Below are 23823 nucleotides of genomic sequence, written 5' to 3' on the forward strand. Positions count from 1 at the left end.
AAGGAGGTTGCCTGGGTCTTAGCTGTATTTAGGCAAATGTCAGCAGAGTTTTCAGGCCTGGAGGAAAAGAAGTTTATTAAGAATTTGGTGCATCTGCTTTGGCCATTCATGTTTCTCATTTGATTGAGTTCTGGCCCCAACAGATGCTTGATGAAAAAGCTCAGCTGCTACACATTTTTACAAGTACTGTAAGTCTGAGGGAAAAAAACCCAAAACACACAAAACAAAACTGGGGAAGGTACAAGAGAAACAGAGTGGGAGACACAGACTGCGGATCTTTTCATTTTTTCTGAACAAATACAGAATTAAAAGACTTAAATTAGAAACTAGGCATATTGATTACTTGAAAATCAATAAAAGTGCAAAAGTACAGTTTATCACGTCTGTAGAAACAGCTAAATATGTCTGACTGTTTATTCCAAAAACATAAAACGTGAGTTTTTTCACAGTTCTTCTGTTCATTAAGATTTGTAAAGTCGTGTTTAGTTCAAGATCACTATCACTTTTTCAGTGGTGAAATAACATTAGAAAACAAATACCAAACAGTGAGCTTCAGCCTCTTGAAAGCAGAAATTCCACCAAAGATTGCAAGCTCATTTCAGCAGCTGTCCCTCTTTGCCAGTGTGCCACAGAGCTTATGTCTCACCCCTCCTCTTGCTTTTGTTTCTGGAAATTCGACATGAAGACTGTCCCTGTGGGAGGCCATTGGCACTGAAGAGCTGGCCATTTTACACTTTTACACTGGCATCTTCTGAGCTTGTATCCCACAGCTGGGTTTAGCAGGTTGACCAGAATAATTCTGTGTTTCACCACAGAACTCAAAGGGCACCAAAGACACCTGACTGTGTAGCAGTGCTAAAACCAAGAATGTGTGATTTGTCTTCAAGTTATTCACAATTTTATTAATAAATCCTACTATAGAAACCCTTGCTTGACACGTGCAGTGGGTAATTCTTCAGGTGAGTGTTCTGGATATGAGCCTGTTGCCTCTCCAAAGCTGGTTTTATAGTTTAACACGTTTTCATATGGAAAGTCTCTGTTTAGGTTGGTAGCTTGAACTTAACCAGCATTTTCCAGCACCCACTCCCAGCATGATCTGTCCAGGGCAGGTAGAGACTACCAGCTCCCAACTTCATGTTGTCCTGTTGGTCTTCTTGTTTAAATCCTCACTGAACGCAGAAGAAATACTTCCAGACCTCTTGCTGCATTCAGACCCAATTCTTTTACTACAATTAAGAGTGCAAGGAAAGTAGGATCTGTTCAGGTGTTATCCTGAACTGCTGGATTGCACTCAGTCCAGCTGCAGAAGGACACTGGGACCAAGCCTTCAAGGAAGGAAACACTCTCAGTTATCACTAAATTAATGGCCACAAAGGCACTATGTGCTTACAGAACTGAAGAGTTCTTTAAAAGTAAAAAAAAGGGGGATTTTCATGCACCAGCCTTGAACTTCCAGAGTGTTTTAAGGAAATTAATGCAATACACAGTAACAGAGGTGATGACAGTTCTCCTCTAATTTATCTTTAACTGCAAGCTAAATTCCTTTTTCTTTCTAAAATCAGAGATAGACGAGCCAAACAGATAAACTTCTACACATTGCATAATTTGTACAGTTCATCCTGTTCTTTAGTGGAAAAACTTGGATGCAAATGCTTTTGACTCTAAAAAGAGGTAACGCTGTGATCCCAAAGAGAATTATTTGAGTGCATCCAGTTAAAAGACACATGGCAAGAACTGAGGTTTCCCGTGTTTCCAGAACTGGAGTGCAAACATCACAACAGTCTGTCTAAGGCACTCTTCAAAGAGCTTTAGAAAAAGGCAAAACTTCTCATATTCTTACCCTAAGACATTCATGTTTCTTTTTCCCTGTGCAAAAACATTTCCAAATTGCTACTTTCACAGCCTGTAAAACTTACCAGACTCTTCACATAGGAGCTGACTTCAGATCAAGCCCCAGTATACTCATTTTTGGGCTTTAAGGAGCACACATAGCAAGAATTTTATTTGTCCTACCCGTTGTGTTATCACAGCCTCATCTTCTATTCCCTGTTGCAAAATTCAATTCCGTGAGATTTTCATACAATACAGACAAGAAAATCCCTAAAGGAACTTTTTACTGATTAGACTTTTAAGAAATTCTTCTCAATCATCATTCCAGTGAACAAAGACTTCCAAATTCAGGCCTACAGAAAGCAATCCCAGAAAATCCTGAACCACACCAATAATTTTATTAATATTTTTCGTCATCCTTTTGGTTTTAAAACTCTCCTCAGATTTTCTTAAACATCAAACTCCTTAAATGTATCCTAAATATTTAGACATGCTCTTGACACCCATTTATATCAACATAAACTTAGATAAGGGTGGAGTTTTTTCAGTTTACTTGTTTCTTACGCCACAGTGACATGACTGTGCACATACCCAGGGCACTGAAATCACACTGCTGGCTGTTACTTAACTATGAGCAAACTGAGGCAGATGAACTGGTTTGCAGAAAAATAACATATTTCACTGACAGTTTATATTCAGCTTTCTTTGCAGAGTCCTTAATGGTTCACTGTTTGGGTTTTTAACAGTACAAACAGGGACTTATTTACAGCAGCTCCTTCAGAATGGATTTTTCAAGGAGTGTCCAAATTCCAGTTTAGGAAATGCTTACCTTGAGGTCCAATAGGAATGTTCAGTTGTACTAAAATGCCATACCCAATTTTCATAACAAAAATAGGGCAGTAACACACACACAAAAAAAGCCAAACTGAGGAAAAAAAACCTAAGCAAACCTAACTATAAGAACATCATTTTGAGAAAAAAACCAAACCAAAATAAACAAACAAAACCCAGAAGAAAAACAAAAACAAAGAAATATCAGAATAAAAAGCCATCAGGTTACTCTTACTCTTTAATGAGAAAATATAGCTTTTATACAATAACAGACTACTTTTAAAATGAGATTTCTACCTCATACAAAAAACCTCATATTTTTTCATGCCATGAGTGTAACTCCTGCCTTAAATGCCATGTAGTCTCCAAACTTTAAAGAAATTATCATGTTTGCATTGTTTTTAAAAATATTCTTACCAGTTGTCTCTACATTAGCAGTGCTTTTTTCAGTGTCTGCCTCAATTAAGATGGTAGTTCTATAACCACATTCCTATCAACACATACAACTATATGAGCAAACAGGCACCACAAGAGTGCAGTAAGAACAAATGCCAGCAAAATGCAGTGAATTTGGGGATTTAAAATATTGTTTTCTGGGTAAACTTTATGCTTAAGAACTTGTGCTTCTTCCAGATTTCAGTGCAGTTTAATTGCTTCAGTTATTTTCAAGAAAACGAACCTCACTCTATATCCTTTTTGGTCTTTTAGGTTTAGCCTTTATTCCTTATAATTTCTTTTGTCACTCACCATTTACCACTGGTCCTCTTCCTTCTCCAGTTATCTTTAGTGCACTTCACTCTCCCGAAGGATTTTCTCCAGCTCAGCTTTATTCCCCGTCTCCTATTTCTGGTTCAACCTCCACGTTCCAAGTTGTCTCGTTTTCACAACAGAGTTTGTGTCACAGATCTGGCACGATCTCAGCTGCACCCTTTTCCCACCCTTTTGATCCCTGCAGCCTCCATTGTCTCTCTCAGCAGAAGGCTCTCAAAAGGAGCACTATATTCTGATTCAGTGGCACAGATGCCACTCTGCTCTTATTTCTTCCAGAAGAAGTCAAGAGGGAAGATATAAAAAGGTGTTTTTTCCCTGATTCATTAAAATGTGAGGAGCACACAAAAATTACAGAGTTTAACTTCAAAGAGTGTCTTTGTATCTCTACTACAAATTCTTTGGGTATAAAGTAAAGCTGAGGAAAAAGCAGACCCCAGGAACACAAACATTTTAGATAAGATGCAATACTGGACTTCTAACATCCATTTCTTGTGCTAGAGGAAGCCCAGAACTGCCTTGTGCCCCTTGTCAAGATCTCCCCACAATTCATTTGAATACTTGAATTTTGCTGCTCAGTGGAAGCAGCACCTTAAGAAGTCGATCTGACATTCAAGTGTCTGCATAATTGCATTTTGATCTGGTCTCTGATATCCTCAGGAGCAAGCAAGCAGCTCAACGTGTTCACAGATTCCAGGTTCTCCCTTGCAAGGCTCCACTGGTGTTCAGATACCAAGTGCTGGAGGCAGGTAAAGTAACACAGGAGGATGTGGCTCAAGAGGAAGATTCTTTTGCCATGTTTGATAATGGGAAAACTAACCACTGTCTGTCAGGCTCTCATACGAGTCTTACATTCTAGAGACATCCTAATTCCATGGAAAAGGCAAAAGCAAGACATATTCTCCATCTTATTACTGTAGAGACTTCTCGTAAGGGACAGCATCCCCCTTATTTCTAGTACTTCAGTCTGGAATGCACACAATTCCTGCAGATGCAGACTGAACAGCAGCAGCAGCAGCAGTTTTGGTGGATGTTCAATCCTGTGTCAAACTTTCCCTGAACAAGGCAGTCCTGCTGCTTCTTGGCTGGGAAGCTCAAAGGAGATTATTCCTCGGCCACACATTTTTGAGGAGATGGAAACACTCGAGAGCCGTGTCAGCCCACAGAGAGGCATTTCCTCCCCACTGCAGCATCAGCTCTGGACCCTCTGCAAAGGCTGGTGCCAAGTAGTTGTCATTTCCATCTCAGGGAGCCCTCAAAAAGGCCATTCACACTTTTGTCTTTCTTCAGGATTAGATTACTGTGATTCTTTATTGACTGGCTCGCACGCCAGGGCTCTGCACAGCCTGCAGCAGGCACAGCCTCCTGCTCTGCTGCTGGGGAGAAAGGGATGGTTTGAACATATTGTGCTGATTGTAAAGCCTTGCCATCGGTTACAACAAAGTCAATGAATTGATCATAAAATTGCTCTGTTTACTTATGGCACAAATTATGGTCACTGCCTTTTAGCTGGCAAGTTTAATCGGAACTAACTAGTTGAATTCTCACAGAAATGCTGTATGTGTGGTACAGATCACAACCTTTCTTTTCCCAGCAGTGCACAAAAGCTGCATGAAGCAAAATATGGCCACTACAAGCTCTTAGGACCTGCTGTTCTACACCTCCCAGGATGAACAGGGTTTATCTTTTGAAAATTGGAGCTGAAAAAACCCCCACTTTATGGCAGCTCACAGTGCTAAAAGTGGGCTACTTCACTCCAAGTGCTGATTTCTGTGTTTTATTAGCCATGATTTTGATTGTTTGCCATGTTCACTTCAGACTGCAGGACTTGGATTGTTTTTTACCCTTTCTACTGTCTACCAGGATAAACAGCCAATTGCACTTAATGCAGCAGGAGACTCATTCCACCCCTTACAGATCAAAATATCATTGCTGTTTACTCTGATAAACCAGCTAATGCTTCATTTACTGCTCTAAACTAAGTATTGCTCAGCTCAAACTGTTTCCACCTAATGAATCTGGAGCTAATACTTATTGTCCCAGGGAAGTTTTTAGCCTCTTCTGGCTATCAAATTATTTGGCATTATTAGTATTCGTTCTGTTAAACAGAACAAGGCATCACTTCTCCAGAACTGAGGTTAATTAAGAAATGCACACATACATATATATATATATATATATATATATATATATATATATATATACACACATATAAACACCTCTATATTGGCTGCATTGAGAATATTCATCAGAATAATGGTTAATAGAATTGTCCTGGAGCAGAGCTGGGCTTTGTCTGCATCAGCCCTGAATCTGTGATGAGCAGTTCACCTTTCCAAGCTCACCACAAACTTTTCCCAGCACTGGTTCCTGGTTGCAGTTTCTTGTCCCCAGAATGCCAGACCATTCCCCACGAGCTGCTCCAAACCTTCTGTCTCCTGGGGCTGGTTCTTGCTTTATGAGCAGAACCCTCCTGCTCGCCTTGTAACGATGATGTGGTTTGAGAATGTCTCCCAGTATTTGATAAAGCAATGCACAGATTATTCCAGCAAGTCATCTCCCTCCAAACTTGGCTTTGTGATCCTTTGCCTGCATTTTATCTTGTTTAGCTCTTCAGTTCTGTGCAACAGGGTCCTTTTTGGAAGGCACAGCACACTGGGATGTGTAGCAAGGAAGGCTGAGCAAGCCAGGAGGACTCAAAGGGCCTCCTAACACATTTCCAGTGAACGTTTCCTGCAGCATAATAGGCTTGGTGCCCACTAACACCCACCAGAAATTTGTTATTCTAGTCAGACTTGTTCCCAGCCACTCCTGACATTCACGATTGTAGTAAGAAAGTATATTTTTATTATACTGAAAACACTCCTTGAAACAGATTCAGAATTGCTGGAGATCTATTGATGTAATTCATCTCTGCTGAAACTACAGAGCAGTTTGAGGCTTTTTCCTCCTTTCTGTGTTTGCATATTTGACAGTAGCTGTTTCTGTGTGCTTAAAAAAGTGATGTCTCTGTCAGTTATTATTTAATTCTCCTCTCAATCACATTAGGCTGAACAAAGACAGGTCAATTACATACTCTTCTTGAAAAGACTTTTATTAAAATCAAGTTTGATCAAGAATCAACATTATTTGAAATCTTTTCTCCTGTCATCCCCAAGGCACCCAGAGATTAGCACTGAATTTCCTTAGCCAGCAGCAGTGGAGAGCCTCCCTTACCTAATCTTTCCCTGAAGAAGAGGACACAGCTGGCATTGAGTACAAATATCTAATGTAAAATGTTGTTAAAGAGTAGATTTTTGGTAGGATGGTACTATCTTTTCTGGATACATTTTGATCATACTGAAAATATATCAGATAACTTGAAAAACTAAAATAGTCCTGGGAAGATGTGCCCACTTCCGAGTCCAAAAAGTATCTTGCAGAATTTAATCTACTTTCTGAATTAAGATTTTTTTTTTCCCCAAAGCTTACATAAGTATTAAAAACCCTTAACTATTTGTTATATGCAAACGAATTCCCAGAAGCTTGAAAACAATGCAAAAGTTTAAGATCTGTAAGAATGACTCGGGGAAAAAAAAAAAAGGAGAGAAAATATCTGTTTAATAAAGAATCCAACCAGATTCAATTAGCACAAGCTTAGTACATCTGCTTGTTCCAGGAGTAAATCTCCAGCCAGGAGCCCTGCTGTGAGTGGGGCTGTGAGATTTGGGATCTGGAGCAGCAGAGGGGATGACAGGAGATCTGGGCCCTTTCATTTAGCAGGGAGTTCATGACCAGACTGCATTACCTTCTACTTACCTGCTTTTAGTAAGGATACCAGAATACATTTCCTTTAAGCCTGATTTACGTTTTCAGTCTGCTCTCATGCATTTTGGAGAAGTTTTGAAAGACAGAAGATCAATGGAGGACTTTAAACAGAAGATCACCACCTCTGAAGGTGAAGCAGAAACTGGGACAGTTTCCAAATGTTTAACAGAATCATCTAATACTTCTGGCAGCTCCAGAGATCATTACAGTCTTAAATGAGAAAGTAAATCGGGGAAACATACCCAGGACATTTAAGAAAAAGACCAGCTATTTAGAAAATTAAATACAAAAAATGTATTAAAATAATATTACGTGCTGAAGAAATAATTATGCTGTTGTAATCTCTGGCACCTAAAATTAATAGAACAACGTAAGAGAACAGGAAAGACCCTCCCTCTGTGCCAGAGCATCACTCAGCACGGAAATGGGAAAATGGAGTGGTGTCAAACACTTGGTTACAGCTCCTTATTTCTGGGATAGTTTGCCCTCATTTATCCTGGCTCCTTCAGGTTCTCTAATTTGTGCCATCCATGAATGACAAAGAGTCACAGGCCAGAGGAAGATCAGCAAACAGATTGATTTCTGTCCACTTACGAGTCCTGCTTTCTTTCTCTCAGACATTTGCTGGTGGAAATCTCTTATTGGTGCTGCTTCACCAGCTCAGAGGGGCCGATAATGTGGCAACCAATCCACCCTTACATTTGGAAGCCTTGGTTCCTCGCCACAGGAGAGATTTTTCTGTTTTAAATACAACACTTGGAGAGGTTTGTGTTTTGAGATCTTTCAGTGTAACACATTCTTTGCTCAGAAGACTGTCAGAGTAATTTAAGGTATTAGTGTAGGTGATGCTTGAAAAGAGAAGAGATACCTTGCAGAAGGTCAAAGTAAGATAGAGAGATTGCCTGAAGATTGACACAGCAGTGAGTTCCACAGAGCATGATAAAAAAATACAGAGAGTAAGAGCATGGAATGTAGCTGGAGAAGAAGAAATTTAAATAGTGCAAGGAAACAAGGACAAATTTAGCTGAAAATACATTATAAAGAAATAATATTCTAGTACCAATAAACTACTAATCTCAGAGAGAAACAGATTTGATCATGGCATATTCTGTTTTCTTACCAACTTCCTCCAAGCTTATGTGGATTTCCAGAATTAAGCCTTCCAGCTCCTCCACTGTAGGTCAGTGCCACACAGATGCTAAACCTCTTGAAAATCCCACCAAGAACATGCCAAACTTGGTCAAAATAAACTCTTGACACATGTTACAACAGAGTCAGAACAGAAAACTACCATTTCTGTGGAAATACATTTCTACCGTTTGGATAAATATTTAGATTAAATACCTTACAAGTGAAAAATGGCTCTGGTTTGGACCTCTGTCAAAAGACACTTCGGGGCACAGAAACTCATCTCCTGCACAGCAAATGGCCCTTCTTGTGCACACAGAAGATGTTCACACCCAAAAAAGAAAAGGAACATGTGCACGGGCAGAGCCGACAGTGGCTCCCAATCCAAACAGATGCCTGTGAGTGCTGCCTGTGCAGCATCAACAAGCTTAAGGGCTTCCAGAACAATGCATTTGCAGAGTGGTTTTTCTTATTTTAACATGCCTAGCAGTAAACAAAGCCCCCTCCATTGAGGGAGGAATCAGATCTATTTGTAGGACCAAGTCCACGGGACTCCTGTCAATCACCAGCAGTACAGAAACATTCATAGGCTAATCATGGCTAAGCTAATTTTGGCTCTTTCAGAGCCGAATTATGGTGGTTTGTGCCAAACCTTATTATAAATTAATTGCAGTCCTAGTGCATAGTCAGGAATTCAAAAAGCAATGCAGAAAGGTGTTGCTGCACCTGGACACCATTCAGAGTTCTGCTATTCAGTTTTTCATCTTAAACAGAGGAAACAAAGCCCAGCAGGCATAATGCCATTAAAATTGATACCCAAGCCATCCAAGGGTTTATTGCAGAACGTTTTGACAAATTAAGCATTACAAGTCTCCTTTTGCAACTCGGATGCTTTCGAAATAAAGACTGAAGGATAGTTTGTGGTTGAATTCACCACTGGCCTCCCAAGACCTAAAAGCAGATTGGCATTGTTATATAATTTCAAGCTAATTACTCTACCTCTGTGTTCTGTGTGTGAGTAACAGTAATGGCAGTCCTATTTAGACTAAGCTCTTTCTTTTGACATATGTTTATTGGAAGCTACTAGCATGCAAAGCTGGGCTGTGCCTTCAGCAAATTGGGGTTTAATCCTTTCCCCTGTTTCTCCATATTCATACACAGCTTCACACCACAAGCTTCACTGCCACCCCCTTCCCTTCCTGCTCTCCAGGAAAAAGCCACAAAGCAAATGTGATCAGCACTTTCTGATGAGCCTCTGAGGATCCACCAGCCCTTTGTGGAGGTGACATGTCAGGTACCCTTTGAAAATCATGTTTCATGAACCCAGATGGATTTCTTTCCACTCTTTATGCTTTTCTTCTGTTACCTCTCCAACAGAAGCCCAAGACCCAGTCCACTTTTCTCACAGCTCAAAACCAGCTGGGTGGCTACGGATTCATCATCACTTTGACAGCACTGGGATGTACTCACCTCCTTAAAACCCTGAACACACCTGACAGAGCCACTCTGTCAACAACCCATAGGGACTGCTCAAATGCATGGAAAAGGAGGAAGGAATCTCCTACCAGATCTTCACTGCACAAGCTCCTCACTCACTTCAGTGAGGAGTTGAGGGCCAGCATGGGATGGGATGTTAAATTCGAAGGGTGGTGGAAAAATCCTTGCTAACTTGCTGGAACTACCTAGAAAATGGACACCAAAGCAGACATGGAAGCTTGCTTCCATCCTAGTGTACAAACCTAAAAGTGGTAAGCATGTGGCCTGTTCCTTAAAGCTGCCCCCCATCCTGATTTGTTTTAAACAGTATAATAAAGAAGCCATTAAACACACAGACATTCCAGGCTGAAAAAAAATGCTGGGAAAACATTAACTGAGGCAAGCTTGCAAGGATTCCAATAATTTGCCTCTTTTTTCACCTCAAACTATATACCCACCTGCTACCAAAAACTACATTGAGTGCAAACCCACAACCACGGAGTGAGTACACTGAGCCTTGCTCTGGATGCAGAGTGGATGCCTGGACACAAGTGTGGCTCACACTGCAGTCTTCTGTAACTGCTCAGTGCTTCTTTTGACAGGAGAAAGCAAAGTTGACCTATTTTTGACAGTTTTTAATGAGATGAGGCTAAAAACGTTACGAGGAAGTTTGGCTGAAAAGGAATCCTCCATGAAGACATCGAGGTTCTGGCAATTGTTCCTCAAGTGGCCAAGGGGGTTTGAGCACTGCAGGTTGAAACCTGCTTGAAAGTTGAGGCAGAAGAGTAGAGATCAACCTCATCTGAGTTCAACTCTTTACCCAGCAGTACATTGCTAGTTATTGCTACAAATAGGAACAGGGAGCAATCAGAATTGTCACCGTAATAGAAGTCCAGAGCAGGATTTTAACCAGGTAGAACGTGGTGTCCTGGCCTCAGTACAAGCTCCTGAGTTGATTTTGGCCCAGCTGCAGAACTCAGTCTTTGCAGTTGTCTGAAGAGAAGTACTCAGCTTACCATAAAAACCCTCCCCACCCAACCAGTCAAAAAAACCACACAGAACAAAATCAGATTCTGAACCAAGAGTAAAAGCAAAAATAAAACATAGAAGCCACCCCTGTGTCCTGCAGCTGATCCCATGTATGGGAAGAGCCATCCCTGGTAGCTGCCCACTTGCTGGGCATGCTGGGCAATGGGGGGGTTTGTCAGCAGAACCCTCCTGCTCTGGGAGCTGGGGTAGTTTGGAATGAGGCACTTTCAAACTTCTATAATTATGTGCTAAATTAACAGAAAGACTTTTACTTTCCAGAACTTTTTGGCCTCTTGGTCTAAAAGCAGCTCTAGTCTGACTACTCCTCACATACTTAAATCTGAATCAAATACTGCTAAGTTTGTCTAAGCAGCATCTAAACATAAATCTAAGCAAGCTCTTCAGCATGCTGATTCCTCTCCAGAAATATTTTTGCCCTTTAAATTTAATGACTAACTCTATCATTAACTCAACGGCCTAAGAAGTGTATTACTGACCTCCTGAAACATCAAACTTGCTATTAAAGCTAAAACTGAGGTCACTTGTTTTTTTGACTGCCTGACTTTTGACAAATTGATCCTAATAATTTTCTTGACTTTACTGGAATGACACAGAAAAAAATAGCATTTTTATTTTGTCACAAATACATTAATCTCCAGATCAACTCTTCTGATAGAGACACCATTGCAAGAGTCATAAAAAAAATAAAAACAAAAATAAAAGCAAGTTTAAGGATGTTCATGGTAAATAAAAATAAATTAAAAAATAATTTCTTCACTGCCTCCAAGGTCTCATTGGTTTTTTTTCTGACTTAAAGGATAAAAAAAGAATAATCAGGAAAAAAACAGGAGCAAACTGAAGTATTTGGCAGGTTTATTTAGGAAAAGAGACTATTAAGCCCCTTAAAAGTGAACTGATCTGCATGAGTTCTCATATACTCCTTGTCTTCAAGGTTATAGTCTGTTTAGCAGAACTCTGCCAAACGCCAGTTATCTGAAGGGAGCTAGAAATCATCTCTGTTGATGACAGACCTCTGAGCAGATGGTAAGTAAATCAAGGTCCTGATGTGAAATGTTAAAGCTTTTATGCTGGAAGACACTGTTAAAGCATTATCCAGGTTAAATCAGATTCTGTAAAATACCAGTTTACCAGGAGGGAGGCGTGAAGGCTTCCACCAGGAATTCTGCAAGTTTGGAGGCTGAGTTTGTTTGGGGTTTGTTGTTTGTTTGTTTTCGAAAGACATAACAGATAATTTAGATTTTATTGTTTTTCCTTTTGAGCAGTTATTGCAGCAGTTCCAGGAAAAGGGCAGGGTGAGCAAGGGAAGGGAGGGCTATCTTTTTGTTTGACATTAAAATAATTTCTCACCTTGTTTCATTAGGCCAGTAGCATATAATGCAGTTTTCATAAACAGCACTGAGAATATAGTTGGACAATATAATAATAGATTTTCTTCTAAAATTTCTACTTAGATATGCCCAGGCAAATCTGTGAGTTTGAAAACCTTTTTCAAGCAATATTTTGGCACCCAAACATTTGGAAAGAATCTAATAACACAGAAACAAATAAACACCTCACTCTGTTTTAAAGACTCCAGTTATCAAAGGGCATCTGCCAGACCCGCCTGGGAAGAGTAGGAAAAGCTCTGTGAGTAATTCCATGTGGCTACAGATGGGGTGAACCAATTTCATTGAGGCAGGGGAAGCAATAATGCTCCTTTAATTTGCAGTGCACAAATCAGCTCGGCTACCAAAGTGAAAGCACCAAAATTCAGTGTCTTCTCAGGAAGGAACAACATTTATGGATTTGACAATTGGGACTGCTAAAATTCCTGAATGGTTAACCTCCATCAAATAGAGATGATGACATTTTTAATTGCTCTGTTGTGTTCCATGGCTGATCCAAGCTACTCACATTGCGGAAAACCGCCTTGGAAATCGGGTTGAACTGATCTAGGGAGTTGAACACCTGAATCGAGTTCATGGCTTTGCACCCACCCAAATGCAACCAAAACTCTTTCAATCACAGCCACAACATGCAGTTCCTCCAAACCCCAAAGTCTCCGTGGGAGTATTGGAGAGAAATGCTCATTAAAAAAAAACAATAAAGAGAAGCAGTCCCAAATCATTTATAGAACCTCTCATTCCTAGAGCATCTGACCAATTACAGAAAGACATGAGCTGCTAGAAGACTGTTCTTCTATTGCAAAACACATAAATTCATATTCTTTTTCTTTAAAGTTTTCTTTAGACCCTTAAACTTGTAACCCAGTTATTTGCACACTCTTTTCAGTGGCCTGAAAAGCTCCACATGATTAGAGATTGCACTGTTGCTTTTCCTCATGTCGTGGCACACTCTGGTCTAGCCACAAATTTTAAATTTCTATCCTGCCAATAGCAGGCTTCTTCCTTCTCCCCCAACCCCCATCCTGCATGAGAAGATCCATAATCCCTGTGCTAATGCTTCCATTGTCCTTTAACTTCTGGAGTCAATTCCAGCTTATGCTCCAAGGAATGGGGGGAGGGAGAAAGAAAAGTACATTTTTGACAAAGACCCTAAGTGATGAATACAGCTACAGGGGGGAGAGATTCCCCCCCCTCCAAACCTTTAGTCTTTTCACTCACTCTCCAAATGCACTGAGATTAATAATGCCTCTGGGCCACTGTATGCAAACCTCCACTGTGCACGCAGAAAAAAAGATTATAATTGAATACCCTATTATGATGGGCAAGGAAAAAGAAAAGCAGACAGACAGACAGGGCTCAAAGGCTGAATTGGCCTGGTTTGGCTTTCAGCCCACAGCACCTACAATCATCCTGCAATGATTTTTATTTATCTATTTAGTGTTCCCACTAGACAGGGAGAGAATCTACTATTAATTTAGTGCTCGTGGTTAGACAGAGAGCTTTAAATTGAAAAATGTTATTCAAATGGATAATGAAATGTGGCTGGAGCCCTAATGTCCAGCTTTGAATGAAAATAGTACAAACCACAGCTCTCTGCAAATGTATTACAGTCTGAGAGTTTATGCAAGGATTCTGCTAAATTACATTTTTACAGAACAGCCTCACCAGTGTAGCACTACCAGACCTTTACACAGACAAGCAGCTTGCTGTTGCCAAGCATCCCTGAGCTCCCAGCTAAACAAGAAGTGAAGGACAGGAGCAGGAGAGAAAAAGCAGCTCTGACATAAACAAAGGAACCTGAAAACCAGGATGGCATCTCGGTAGCTATTTGCTTATGGCCCCAGATGAAGTCCTCCACTTTGCTCCTCAGCATCTCCTCCATCCCTGGCAAAACATTCCCTTCCAATTAGTGCAGGGGATTGCTGGAGTTTCTGCTTGATGAAGACCTTGCCAGGCCCAGCACCTGCCCATGACCCTCAGCAACACAGGTAACAGCAGTGAGGGAACGGGACACCAAACAAAATTCTCCTCTGTAGGTGATTGTAAATTTAGATGAGCTACATGAAAGCACCTGCTTGAATGACACCAGTGCTCTCTTCAAACCTTTGGAACTGCACTTCACCACAGGAAATCACAGCATAAAGAAAACAGTTGCTGTATTAGCTGGAATTAATTTCATGAAAGTGTTCCAGAAAATATGAATATAAAGAGTTCTAATGAAAAAAAAGAACAGATTCAGGGAGGTAGCAGAGTGCTGAGTGTACAACCAAGAACGTGCAAGTGTTGATCAGAACAACTCAGAACGATTGCTTGAACAACACAGGGACATTTCTCCACTCATCTACCATCTGAAGTCTAAAATATATTCCATAATTCTAAGGATCAAGCTTAACTTCCATGGAACACTAATGCTGCATTCCAGAAAATAATCTAAATTGATTATTTTAACTGTATTGTCACTGCTTTTTTGAAAAGACACTAACCACCACAATTGCTCCATTACTTACCACAGTGCATAAAATGTCTAAGGCTTTGGAAAGCAAATAACAGAAAAATATGGATTAAACTGATAAAAATGATAATTCCAGACATGATTAGATTCACTGTGTTGTGTAGCCTGCACAGCAGGTGGGGGATCCTTCAGAAGAATTAGAGAAAGGTTTAGGGAAAGCAGATTAATGGGGAAAAGATTAAATGTGCTCTAAAAGCAGGACAAAACATATTTTTAAAATGACAATTCTAACAGCAGTGCTTAGGGATGCTCTGGAATGCAAAGTACACATACTCCATTTAAATACCAGATGCACAAATGTCTCCTACTTACAATTAAGCAGTGCATTGTATGACTTTAAATCATAAGCTGAATAAGCATTTGACATTAAGTGGTGCTGGTGACAAATATTAATCAAAATATAGCCAATAGTTTCTAGCACGCAGTAGTCAAGTCTGTTTTCCACCTCTCTGCATGCAACTTTTTACAAAACTGATCCTGTGGGTGAAGGTCCACCAATGTGCTTCGTTTTCAGCAGCAGTATATTTCTGGATGTAAAATGAGACACGGTAACAGCAATTTCTAGAACCCTGAATAATGCACATTGATGCCACTGCCCTCTCTCCAGCTTCCTGTCCTTTCATGGTAGATGCCATGCATTTCAGCTGGGGAAGGACAAAAATCACAGTGGAAAGGGACCTTCTTAAATGACCTCACAGGAAGAGCTTTCCCTTTCCCTCAAAATCATCTACTGTACATCCATCACCCAAGTCAGAAAATGCATAAAAGGAAGCTCAAGGTAGAAGAACTGAGTCTGGTGGCTTCTACTCCCCAGTGCCCTGCTGGCATGACCACGGGGGGCTGAGCAAAGCAGCCAACCCTGTGCACTGTGCACTGTGCTGGCACAGCCTGCTGCCTTCCCCACACCTACACCCAGGCACTCTGTGACTCAGCCAAGTCCCACTCATGCCAGACTCTCTGTTTTGTTATCTGTGGTAGATGAACCACTTTCAAACTGCTCTCTCCCTCCCAGTTTGAGCCATATTGCTGCTCAGCATCACTTCACCTGTGGCCCTGACGCTCCTCAAACCTGGCCCAGGTTTTTAATTCTACCAGTGTGACATCACTGAGGAATCTCCCATCCCACAAAATGAAAGCCACAGCCACAGCAGGAAGATTTGCATATCACTCCCAGAGTGACCACATGCTCTTGCAGCCTTTCTCCTCTTTTCACTGGCCCCAATGTCTTTTGTTCTCTCCCATCCATTTGTTCTGTTGTGTCTGTTTTTATGCTCCAATCTCCTCCAGGCAAGTGTGTCTTCCGTATGTTCTGCAAAGTGCTTTTTCAGGCAATAAAGCAGAAATGATGTCTCTCAGTTCCCCTGTTTGCAGAAGCAGCACACTAACACAGAGCTCACCTACCCAGACAGCTGGCAAGTTAAATTTGTTAATGATTGTGGGCCATGTGCAGATCCTCTTAGGGAAGGCTCTCCACAAGTGGGAAGCATTGTCACAGGTCAAAAGTGAGGCTTCCAGCTTGACTTGGTTCCCCATTCTGGGTACCAGTGTCTTTCCATAATTAATAAATAAATTTTCCATAATAAAAATAATTTAACCACAGAGTAAAAGCTTGGCCATGTTAGCTTGGAAGTATGTAAGGGGACTGCTTAATGAGTACCCTGGTATCATATGGAGAAGAAGGAAAATAAAATGTTTTCTCTTTTCCTTCATTTAACATTAGGGCATGGGGAAAAGTGCCTTATAAGATGTCATTAAACTCAAATTAGGTTTCCTATCTAACAGTGCTTTTGAAAAAGAAACCTAGACTTCTCTAGCTTCTGTCTAAAATCAAACCCATGTAAGTGCATACTACATTAGACATGCAGAAAGGTATGTTATTGTTACAGTCCAAGAGATTTCAGCCAGACAGTCTGATTTTATAATTTATTTTTTCATAATTAAAGTTGAAAGTCCTCAACATGCTATTTCCTTAAATTTTTCATAAGAGTGTAAAAAGTGTTTGGAATAGGTCCAGCCTCACTCTAAGCTCCTTATATTCAGCCCTCCCTTATGGTGACTATTATATGACCAAACATCAATTTATAGGGGTCCTCCCCCTCGACTTGTATTTTTATTTTATTACTGATGAATATTCTAAAATGTGAAATAAGGAGCTCACTTCAGTCTTAGATATCAGCTATTCTCTATATCCATAATAGCAAAGGACATGAGAAGCAGTACAGCCAGAACACTCAATTAAATTGGGCCCCTCAAGCCTCAGCTAATCCCACAAAGCTGTAGCACACTCTAAACTCTGATCCACTCCCCCCCAAAACAAAGCAGACCTAACAAGCACTCTCCACTGCTGCCCTGAGATGCAGGAGGGGGAATCCATCCTCCTCCTTCCCTTCAGTCCCCCATCCAAGCAGGCAGCCCAGCAAAGCTATTGTACAAGGCACTATGGCATGACATACACATTAAACAAACAAGGGTAACTCCAGGGCACAGAGAACGAGGAGAAAAACAGGCATGTGACAGTGAATTTGCTGGGCTTGGTACCATTAAACTCCACTGAGAACAAGTTCTCCCCCACCCAGTGGGTAATGGGGCAAATTTTAGCATTTGCAATAGCTGTAACTATGCAGTGCTGAAAAGCAGAATCAGAAAATACACACAATAAAATTAATATTTATAAAAAGTCTTACCTCTCTTGATTTCCAGTCTGTGGCTTTATTTTCATGCCTTACTATTTCATATCATACTCATAACAACTGTACTCACCCTACACGTGTCCTCAGCATTCCAAGAGAAACCTGCTCATAAACTGTGGCTGTGTTGGTCCACAGGGAGAAATTCCAACTTGAACGAGACTCTTGCCATGGAGAAAATCCCCTCTTGCACTTGCACAGATGAATTCAGACAGGATTTACCCTGCAGCAGGGAAATAAACAGCAGTGTATTTACTGTGGAATATAGTTTACAGGAACACAAGTGGCTTAGGAGAGCTGTAAGCAAGACAACTCATTTGAAGGCTGTCACTGATGCTGACAGCCCAGGTGACAGGCAGTGTCACCCCCACGTGTGCACACATCTCTCCCTTTGTCACACTTTGCCATTTTCCTGGGACAACTGCCACATTGTCACGAGGCTGTGAAATGGGACCTTCCTGAAACCATGGAAGAGCCACCAAAAGCCAGGTGACTGAGTCAAGGAGCCACACTCCACAGTTCCCTCAATTAGAATAATCATACATGCTTTGCAAGGCTGTGATGGACTTAAGACACCCCAGAAATAATCCAGTTGCCATTTAAAAGCCAAAATACCTGAAGGGAGGTTGACCAGGCTGGCCCGGGCTGCCCCTCCTGTGGGGTCGTGGAAGACACAGAGCCACTGAAAATTGTCCCTGGCAGCCCCCAGTATGGGTCAGTGACCAAACTGAACCAGTTTCAAGGGTGGCCTGATAATCTTCTGTTAGAGCTTGTAAAATATACTGTGGAGTCAACCCCTCATTTTGGGGTTTGTTTTGCAGACTACTTGCTAATTAATTGCCAGTTACTTCTTGGGAAAATTAGTCCAATCCAGGGCTTTGCAGAGCTCCACCTGAGCAGCTGTGACCTGGCAGGGACAGTGTCCTGCAGGACAGCCCTGCTTTGTGCACAGCACGGGTGCATTGCCTGTCGAGGCCGTGTCTGTCTGTCTGTCTGTCTGTCTGCTGTGCCCACCCTGAAGGCAGCAGAGGGTCTGCAAAGCCACCTCTGAAGATCACTGAGGGAACAGTCACAGCCTTCACTACAGCTTGATAAAATGCAGCAGAATGAGTCTGAAAGGCATCCTGGATGGATGGAAGGAGAACAAGGCTCTCTTCGTACGGCTTTATTTAATAAATCCCACACACCTCAGTTCCTAATTAAAGCAACAGTAAAGAACCACCTGGAACAGTAAGGAGCACAATCACAGAATGGTCCCTTCCCCACTGGGAGGGACCACAGTGGGTCACCTGTTCCAGCCTCTCAGGCAGGGTCATTCCAGAGCACATGGCACAGGATTGGGTCCAGATAGTCCCAGAATGTGTCCAGTGATGGAGACCCCACTCCCTCACCGGGCAATCCATGCCAGTGCTCACTGACCCACACAGCGACACACACCTCTCATGGGGTGCAATTTGTGACACTGAAACACAGGTCAGCAAAAGCAAACATTTACATTTAATTATTATGTTTTTCGAAGGGTTTATCTACCTGAAGATTCCTCATAATTTGCAAAGAAATAGCAATGGATGATACCAATCCCCTCAATAATACATCAGCACATTTCCAAGCGTTTCTGTGTGTATCATTCAGCACCTGGCAATTCCCATTGAGACCCAATACTTGGAGTAAAAAAAATAACTGTGTTTGAACCTTCTGGCAAAATAGGCGTGTAACCAAGGTTATTTTTCACTTTCCTTCGTTTCAGAAGGATACAGAAATCTCAATGCTTAAGGAACAGTGTGAACACCCAGATTTCTCCACGGCAGCTGCAGAGTGGCCAAGGCAGTGTCAGAACACTCAGGTACCCAGAGCACAGCTGCACAAGGCACCTCTCCCTTCTGCAGCTTCAGGAGTTTGCTGTGACTCTGTCCTCTAAGTGACCCTGCAGACCTGGGGAGGACTCTGTTCCCCACTGTATTTCCCCAGATGCCTGTGCATTGTCAGGACTTCAGACATGGTTCTTTGCTTTGTTGTACCATTGAGCTGCTTCCTATCCCAAGAAGCTTTTGTGCTGTTTCAGAGCTGTCTTGAAGACGACCATGCAACTAGTTCTCAACTGCAACAGTAGGAAACATCTGGGAGCAGGATTATTTCTGGCATGTGCTGCCAAACTAATATTTTGCTTATGGAATTAAAATTTTAGGGATTTTCCCAAATCCACATAATGTTCTTGAGTGCTTAAATTTGCATTATGACATTTACATTAGCATATACACGTGTAAAAGACCATCTTGCCAGCCAACTCCTATTGGTTATTCAAAAGCTTAACTCCACCTAAAGCTAGGATTAATGCATGCTCCTGAAACACTTCAGTTACAGCAACAGATTTTCTTCAGCTAAGTGCCTTTTCCCATCTGCTCTTACAATCACATCTGCAAGTGTCTTCAGTGATCACCTTGCCATAATTATGGATGCCTTCCCAACTCCCTAGACAGGGACTGATTCCCTGTTTTCTAGATGTGCTAGAAACACTGAAGTTTCATTTCAGTAGAAATGGCCACAGCAAAATGCTGATTGTGGTGCAGTGAAGGATTCTACTCCTTGTCCTTAACTTTTTTCAAACATAAATGCTTGCTGAAAAATGAACCAGCTCCTAAACACTTTACCCCTATACCCAAGCTAGTGCAGTACACAGGTAAAGTGACTACAAAATTGCAATGTTTATTTTCTCATTCTGTAAAAATAAGGTCTTCTGCTGAAAGCTGGATGCTTTCTAGGTGTTATAACAGGCAGACCAATGAGCCAGTGCCCCCACTTAGCTACAGCCCAGATGAGAGAACAGAAAAAAATTTATCCTTAATTCTTGTAGTTAGAGATAACCAAGAAAATACTAATTGTATGAGAACCCATTCAACAGAGCTTTATTGGATTTGTTGAAAGTCTAAACAATAGTAATACAGAGTGTGAACTTATCCATGCATTTCAGTTGAATTGCAAGATGAAACTATATTGTTTGCTCCTTCAGTGTAAAAGGCAGAAACAACATGCTCATACCCAGCTTCCAAATTATTTCCCACACCACTCCCAACACTGATAGTTCCCAAACACCCTTTACTCAGCTGCCAGAACTTCTCACTTCCCTGTGACAACCTCTATGGTGCAACTATATACATTAACACGAATCTGTCACATCAGAAACAAGGCAGGGAAGACAGTGTAAAACAAACCCAGTTTACTATCCAAATATCTGACAGGGGAGGTATCATAACCACAGCACCTCACTCCCCAAGCCCAAGCTGTGCCCACCAGCACAGACTCCCTGTGTTACTGTGCCTTAGAATGGGTTCATCTGCTTTGGTTTTGTCACCCAGGCAGATGCTCTGGAATAATTGTGTTGGGAAGTGACTGTCCTGCAGTGATCTCCCAGAAATGAGTCCTCCAAGGCCTGTTACTCCCCAGGGCCTCCACCCTGCAGAGCTGGCAGGGCTGTGCTCCACAGCCAGGAGTTCACTTGTTTGTCCTTTCTCACCTCTAACCTAAGATTCCTCTGACTTTCCACCTTCCTGGTAAGAACAAAATCAACAGCTTCATGGGCCAGGAGAAAACTGGCAGACTGAGAACTGCATAGACAGAACAATAACCAAGAACTCTCTCATTTCCCACACTTATGTATTGCAGCACTTATTTGATTCATTCTCTTTGAGCAAATTAAAAGAGACTGTCCTGAAACATCCCTCAGACCCGTGTAAATGTCAGATATTCTTCTCCATAGCCCTGGAACAGAGCACAGGCCTGGCTGAGCACTGACAAGGCTGATGGTCAAATTAATTGGCTTTGGAAACCTAGCAGATTTCAAGGTTCATTATTAAATCCTGCTGGCAAACCTAAAAATTCAATCATATTTTTCTTTCAAGTCAAATGGTCTCTCTATAGAAATATGTTTTCCCCAGAAATTACCCTTGTTCACATCTGTAGCAGAATCCTTATTCAGCACAAGACATCTTTACCACTCAATCCCCCACAGCCCTATCTCCTTGTTTTAAGATCTCTTTAAAGAGCATGGCCAGAATTTTCTGAAGCACCATTAAATGAAATAAAACATTCACACAAGTAGAATTCATCTTCTCACACACCTCCTATTATAACCCAAACAATATACCAATGTTGTTCCTTATATATCACCTACTGCTCCTGCATATTTTATGCTCCATATCTGGTTTTAATACCCCATGTTCACAAGATGGAATAGTTTGGGTTTTTTAAATGCCAAAACCACGCAGCTAACAAGTCTTCAGATTATCAAAGCTGTTACAAAGGTCATATTTGCTCTTGTTCCCTTAAAAATTACATACATCTTTAGAAGCTTTTTGTTCCTGTTCGTTCACATCTGACATGGGAAGTATGTGACCTTTTAACTCTTATTAATAGTTTATGCTACATCACATGTGTATTCCCCAGTCTCCTCTCTTGCTCACCTGAACTGAGTGAACTTTGCCATCTAATTCATAGGCCTTTAAAAGGCTCCAGACCTCACATGCAATATCCTGTGTTCTTCCATGAATAATTCAAGCCCCAGTGTTCCTCCATCATCCCTCTCTGCCTGGCTCTGTTTCTTCCCTTCTATTGAGGTCTTGACTTATGAGCAGACTTATGTTATTCTTTCCCGATTGTCACACTTTATTACAATTAATATTAATTATGTGGGTTCTTGTCCAATATGTAGCTTTCTGGGCATAAAAGACTGTCATGTTATAAGGTTTTTTTCTTTGCAAACTTTGTGTAATAAAGCATTCTCCTGTCAGGAGCTGTCAGCACCACATACATCTACTTGATAATAACTGTACAGTAATAGAGTTAGCTAAAGAAGTTGTGTGCAAGCCGACATGAATTCCCATAGAGAAGCCAATCTTGGAGCTTATCCGTGATTTCCTATGGCTGACATGCAGTTAAACACAAAGTGTTGCAAACAGCCTGCTTGACGAAATGAATAACCTGTTACAGCCCTGAAAGAAATGCTGGCCTTGGATGTTAAACTTCTATTGGAGGCTTAGGTATAATAAGTAGATTCTGACAAATACTGTTCACACAAATGTTTGCAGAATGAGAGTGTTCCATGAATATTAATGGAAACACATTCTCCTGAGTATTCACGATCCACACAGTAAACTAGGAGTCTGTGACCCTTCAAGTGCCTTGTCCCCATTAAAGGGACATATCTGATGTGATTTTAAGCTATTTTATCCCATGGTTGAAAAAGTAGGAACACTATTTAGTTATACAAATCAAAACCCAGAACAGACTTAACAACAGTTACAGGAAGGAGTGGAGAAAAAAACTGCAGTTGTTAAAAGACAAGCAACAATTAAATATTCTGCACATTCTCCTGTAACATCACCCACTTCAGTGGTGGCCATCAGTTATGGATTTCAGGCAGATTAACAATAAAACAGCAGACTATCTATTAAGCCTGATTAAAGGGTCACACTTGGACTGAAAAGAATAAAGACAAAACCCAGTCTAGAACCAGCTGGTCAATGCCCAGTAATGGCAGAGACAAAAAACCCATCACAATCTATACTGCAAGGAGAAGGTCACCAGGACAGGGAGTTAAGGTGACACAGAATGATGCAGTGTGATGATGTGAAATGGCATTTAAACTCAAAAATAGATCATGTTGTATGGGAGACATCAGGAAAGGTGAGAGTACCAGCAAAAAGGGACTGAAAGATGAAGATTCAACTCACCACGCAGCTGTGAGGTAGAAACAAAGTATGATTAAAAAAATTCCAACTGGACACATGGTGAGTACAACAAGGGAAGAACAAGCACTGCTGCCCTGCCTGGTAAGTACAGAGTAATCCTTTCCCTTCATGTAGGACCCAAAATTAAATCAGAGAGCATCACAGCCCAATGATGTCTATTGGCATGGTACTGGCGAGCAGCCAAGAAGAAAAAAAAGAAAAAGAAATAAAATCTGTATTCTCTAAAGCTATTTTTAACTACTAGAATGAAACATTCATTCCTTGCTGCTGCAGTGTTTGTAGAGAAAGGAGTGATACAGTTGGAGAGCACGAGTCCAAAAGCAGAGCACTGAGCCCAGGGAGCTGTGGGGACACACAGAGATGGAGTGGGGATGTGCTGGGCTTCACCAGCTGAGCTGAACACGCAGCACCCTGAGGGGGAAGAGCAAAGCCGAGCACAGATATCGACAGTCTGCTGCAGTTGTCACCCTGCCAGCCAAAGGAGCCACAGCACACGCAGCAATGCCTCCCCTTTCCAGCAGAACTAACAGGGAAGGCCTCAGGAAAGCAGTGGGCTGGTCAAACACTCCCTTATCCCGTGGGGGGTGGCACCAACAGCACCCTCT

The 23823-nt window shown here is 41.4% G+C and overlaps 1 protein-coding gene across 2 annotated transcripts in view; it reads right to left on the bottom strand.

Moving 5' to 3' along the window:
* The window catches only part of RORA (RAR related orphan receptor A), a 388788-nt gene extending 371106 nt beyond the window's left edge, over window positions 1–17682 (bottom strand). For both annotated transcript variants that reach the window (XM_051770519.1, XM_051770515.1), the window contains exon 1: window positions 17548–17682. The gene's annotated coding sequence lies outside the window, so the exon portion shown is untranslated. The remainder of the gene's footprint in view (window positions 1–17547) is intronic.
* Between the last annotated feature and the right edge of the window lie 6141 nt (window positions 17683–23823).

The sequence above is a fragment of the Manacus candei genome, unplaced genomic scaffold, assembly GCF_025592945.1.
Source record: "Manacus candei isolate 608988 ecotype Guabito, Panama unplaced genomic scaffold, ASM2559294v1 h1tg000119l, whole genome shotgun sequence".
Taxonomy (NCBI): domain Eukaryota; kingdom Metazoa; phylum Chordata; class Aves; order Passeriformes; family Pipridae; genus Manacus; species Manacus candei.